This window comes from Branchiostoma lanceolatum, chromosome 8 (genome assembly GCF_035083965.1).
Source record: "Branchiostoma lanceolatum isolate klBraLanc5 chromosome 8, klBraLanc5.hap2, whole genome shotgun sequence".
NCBI lineage: Eukaryota > Metazoa > Chordata > Leptocardii > Amphioxiformes > Branchiostomatidae > Branchiostoma > Branchiostoma lanceolatum.
Genome location: NC_089729.1, coordinates 20,804,630 through 20,809,629, shown reverse-complemented (window position 1 = coordinate 20,809,629; position 5,000 = coordinate 20,804,630). Strand labels below are relative to the sequence as shown.

The window sequence follows — 5,000 nt, the reverse complement described above, 5'->3', positions numbered from 1 at the left end:
TCGGTCGCTGACTCCGATCTTTGGAGAAAGCCCGTAAAGACCTTCGGTCGCTGACTCCGATCCTGCGAGAAAGCCCGTTAAGACCTTCGGTCGCTGACTCCGATCCTTGGAGAAAGCCCGTAAAGACCTTCGGTCGCTGACTCCGATCCTGCGAGAAAGCCCGTTAAGACCTTTGGTCGCTGACTCCGATCCTTGGAGAAAGCCCGTTAAGACCTTCGGTCGCTGACTCCGATCCTTGGAGAAAGCCCGTAAAGACCTTCGGTCGCTGACTCCGATCCTTGGAGAAAGCCCGTAAAGACCTTCGGTCGCTGACTCCGATCCTGCGAGAAAGCCCGTTAAGACCTTTGGTCGCTGACTCCGATCCTTGGAGAAAGCCCGTTAAGACCTTCGGTCGCTGACCTCCGATCCTTGGAGAAAGCCCGTTAAGACCTTCGGTCGCTGACTCCGATCCTTGGAGAAAGCCCGTTAAGACCTTCGGTCGCTGACTCCGATCTTTGGAGAAAGCCCGTAAAGACCTTCGGTCGCTGACCTCCGATCCTGCGAGAAAGCCCGTAAGACCTTCGGTCGCTGACTCCGATCCTTGGAGAAAGCCCGTAAAGACCTTCGGTCGCTGACTCCGATCCTGCGAGAAAGCCCGTTAAGACCTTTGGTCGCTGACTCCGATCCTTGGAGAAAGCCCGTTAAGACCTTCGGTCGCTGACCTCCGATCCTTGGAGAAAGCCCGTTAAGACCTTCGGTCGCTGACTCCGATCCTTGGAGAAAGCCCGTTAAGACCTTCGGTCGCTGACTCCGATCTTTGGAGAAAGCCCGTAAAGACCTTCGGTCGCTGACTCCGATCCTGCGAGAAAGCCCGTTAAGACCTTCGGTCGCTGACTCCGATCCTTGGAGAAAGCCCGTTAAGACCTTCGGTCGCTGACTCCGATCCTTGGAGAAAGCCCGTCAAGACCTTCCGTCGCTGACTCCGATCTTTGGAGAAAGCCCGCAAGAGCTTTGTGACTCACTCCGATTTCGCGAGAAGGGCCGCAAGAGCTGCGGGGACTCACTCCGATCCTGTGACAAAGCCCGACTCTTCAGGTCGCTCCTATGTAGCCCACCATCTCTTAAGCATTGGCGGCCGGGTCGGCCGGCGCTGACGGCCGAAGGAAGCCGCCGGGCGGACCGCGTTTGGTGTTTCCCCGCTCCGAGGCCGCCTGCTACACGACGGCATGCGACTTTCCGGCCTGCCCCGACTTCGGATTTCGCCAGGGTGTCTGACCAAGGTGTAGGTCGCCGATCCTACCTTGAGAGGAGTGGTCGTTTTTTGACTAGGCAACTCTTCCAGAGCCCGTAGCGGACGGCGGCTGGGGGCCAGCGGGTCCGGGAGGGTGCGGACGGGGCCGGCGCGGCACGGGCCAGACCCCTGCGTGGAGAAAGACGGGGTCGTCCGGTGACTTTGCCCCGTCGGCCGGCTCCATCGGACTTGGCACCGGGCGCCTGGGCGGGTGTCGGCGGGGGGAGTGAGCGCCCCGCCCCGCCCGACTCCGACCGCCCCGGAGGGCGCCCCGGGCCCGCCGGGCGAGCGAGCAGGGTCCGTCCGGTGTGGGGCGGGGCCCGGGGAGGCGGGGGTGGAGCGGGCGGCCGAGCAACGGGGTCGACCGGGACGGGTCTCCCCCCGGCCGGCGGGGCCGGTCTCCCGTTGCCCCCGAAGCCTACCCCGTGGCCGACTTGCGGTGGTTTTTCAAAAAAGTGCTCTGTAGGGTGTCTGACCATGTCGTGGGTCGCTCAACCTACCTTGAGAGAGTGGTCGTTTTTTGACTAGCTCGGGAATCGACGGCGAGCAATCGCACACTCTCTCGCCAGTCGTTTTGCTACCCCGCCGACCAGGCTGCCACTCCCCGCGAGGGGCAGCCGGAGGTCGACAACCGGCTTGGAAGGCGCCCCGCTCCTCCGCTCCTGCGGGCGAGGACGGGCGTGCCGACGGGCGTCCGGAACCAGCGCCGGGGCAGGCCCTCCGCGGAGGGCAGCCCGGGTCCCCGCCGCTGCGGCGGCGGACCCAACGGCGACGGCTCGCCCCTTCCGTCTGCGTGCGAGTACGCCTTGCGGACTCGGCGGTTCGAGACCCGGCCGTCCGCCTTGCCGGCGGACGCGTCCGGTCGTGAGAGTGCGGGACCGTTCCTGACGGGACGGCTCGGGCGTTGAAGGGAAGCAACGGTCAGGTGTGGCCGGGAGTTCTGCGCTCAGGCTCCCGAGGGTTCGCGGCCATCTCCACGGCGCGTTCCCACCTCACGGCAGCGACGGACTCGGCGGCGCTCGGCGCTCCGGTCGAGCGGGACCGTGTGGCGGCGGCGGCAGTTGCGGGTCTTCCCGCGCTGCCCCGCGGCCGCGGCGGTCCTCTCCCGGCGGCGACCGCTCTTTCGCCGCCCTCGGCGTCCTCGCTACCTGGTTGATCCTGCCAGTAGTCATATGCTTGTCTCAAAGATTAAGCCATGCACGTGCAAGTTTAAACTGTCCCAGTGAAACTGCGAATGGCTCATTAAATCAGTTATGGTTCCTTTGATCGTCACATCCTACATGGATAACTGTGGTAATTCTAGAGCTAATACATGCGGAAGAAGCGCCGACCTCACGGTCTGGCGTGCATTTATCAGACCAAGACCGACCCGGGGTTCGCCCCGGTCCCTTTGGTGACTCTGGATAACCCAGCCGATCGCACGGTCTTCGCACCGGCGACAGATCATTCGAATGTCTGCCCTATCAACTTTCGATGGTAGGTTCTGTGCCTACCATGGTGGCAACGGGTGACGGGGAATCAGGGTTCGGTTCCGGAGAGGGAGCCTGAGAAACGGCTACCACAACCAAGGAAGGCAGCAGGCGCGCAAATTACCCACTCCCGACTCGGGGAGGTAGTGACGAAAAATAACAATACGGGACTCTTTCGAGGCCCCGTAATTGGAATGGGTACACTTTAAATCCTTTAACGAGGATCTATTGGAGGGCAAGTCTGGTGCCAGCAGCCGCGGTAATTCCAGCTCCAATAGCGTATATTAAAGTTGTTGCGGTTAAAAAGCTCGTAGTTGGATCTTGGGACCGGGCTTGCGGTCCGCCGCGAGGCGTGTCACTGCTCGTCCCGGCCCTCCCCGCCGGATTCTCCTTGGTGCTCTTAACTGAGTGCCTCGGGGTGCCGGAGCGTTTACTTTGAAAAATTAGAGTGTTCAAAGCAGGCCTGGCGCCTGAATAGTGGTGCATGGAATAATGGAATAGGACCTCGGTTCTATTTCGTTGGTTTTCGGAACGTGAGGTAATGATCAAGAGGGACGGACGGGGGCATTCGTATTGCGGCGGGAGAGGTGAAATTCTTGGATCGCCGCAAGACGAACCACTGCGAAAGCATTTGCCAAGAATGTTTTCATTGATCAAGAACGAAAGTTGTGGGCGCGAAGGCGATCAGATACCGCCCTAGTCACAACCATAAACGATGCCAACCAGCGATCCGCCGGCGTTACTTCGATGACCCGATGGGCAGCTCCCGGGAAACCTGAGTTTTCGGGTTCCGGGGGAAGTATGGTTGCAAAGCTGGAACTTAAAGGAATTGACGGAAGGGCACCACCAGGAGTGGAGCCTGCGGCTTAATTTGACTCAACACGGGGAAACTCACCCGGCCCGGACACAGTAAGGATTGACAGATTGAGAGCTCTTTCTTGATTCTGTGGGTGGTGGTGCATGGCCGTTCTTAGTTGGTGGAGCGATTTGTCTGGCTAATCCCGATAACGAACGAGACTCTGGCATGCTAACTAGTTCGGCGATCCCGCGCGATCGGCCGCAACTTCTTAGAGGGACAGCCGGCAGTAAGCCGGACGAGATGGAGCAATAACAGGTCTGTGATGCCCTTAGATGTCCGGGGCCGCACGCGCGCTACAATGAAGGCATCAGCGAGTCTTTCGCCTTCGCCGAAAGGTGCGGGTAACCTGCTGAACCGCCTTCGTGCTAGGGATCGGGGATTGCAATTATCTCCCATGAACGAGGAATTCCCAGTAGATGCGTGTCATCAGCGCGCGTTGATTACGTCCCTGCCCTTTGTACACACCGCCCGTCGCTACTACCGATTGAATGGTTTAGTGAGGCCAGTCGATCGGCCCCTCTCGGCCGGCAACGGTCTGGAGGAGCGCCGAGAAGCCGATCAAACTTGACCATTTAGAGGAAGTAAAAGTCGTAACAAGGTTTCCGTAGGTGAACCTGCGGAAGGATCATTACCGAAACGAAGAAGCGAGGCGCTCGCGTCGTCGACTTCACACCAAACTCGTGGCAAGGAGCGGGCTCTGGTGCCCCCGGCCTCCCGCTCCGACCCTCACTCTTCCTTACCGCCTCGACAAGGTGGCGCTCCGACGGTTGCTCTCGCGCCAATCGCTCCTCCTTCGCGGAGGAGCGCGGGCGGAGAGCCAGGAGCGCCATGCCGACCCGCTTGGCGGCGGGACCCGGCAGCCCCCTTGGAACGTTGGTCGGGCGCCTTCAGTGTGAGCCCGTCGTTCCCTATACCCTGCTAAACCAGCGAGCCGCCCCGAGTAGCCTGGTCGAGGACTGAGTCAGGTCCTCCCGGCGAAAAGTCTTGGGCGGGCGAGCGCAAGTGGGGGCACCTATATCCTGGCGGAGGGGCGTCGCGTCGTGGGTTTGCGCGGAATGGGGTTGAGTTGCTAGTCTCACGGCGGGGCCTAGGTGAGGACGGCTCCTCCCCGGCACCCCGGCGCGGCGTTTTCGGTCTCTGACTCGATGCAATCCATCTTGCGGACGAGTGACCTGTCCTTAAGCGTCGGACTTCGAGCGGGCGTCCCGCGGTCCAAGGCCTCCTTTGGGCAGAGGGGAGGACTGCTCTCGGTCGCCGCCGGCCAGCCACCGGCGGTCTCGACCGACTGCTCCACTCCCCGAGGTCTTCAAGAGAAGGGCGGGCGCAATCGACCCCTCGGCTCTAATTTCCCGGCCGGGTTTTGTCGAGGGGGCGCAGCGGTCTTCGCGGCGGGGTCCCGGTT

General features: G+C 61.5%; 1 non-coding gene across 1 annotated transcript; it reads left to right on the top strand.

The window, feature by feature from the left end:
* The first annotated feature begins 2,415 nt into the window (after positions 1 to 2,415).
* On the top strand, positions 2,416 to 4,229 carry LOC136441063 (small subunit ribosomal RNA). The gene has a single exon (XR_010756783.1). It is a non-coding gene; the product is annotated as a small subunit ribosomal RNA (ribosomal RNA).
* Positions 4,230 to 5,000: the final 771 nt, after the last annotated feature.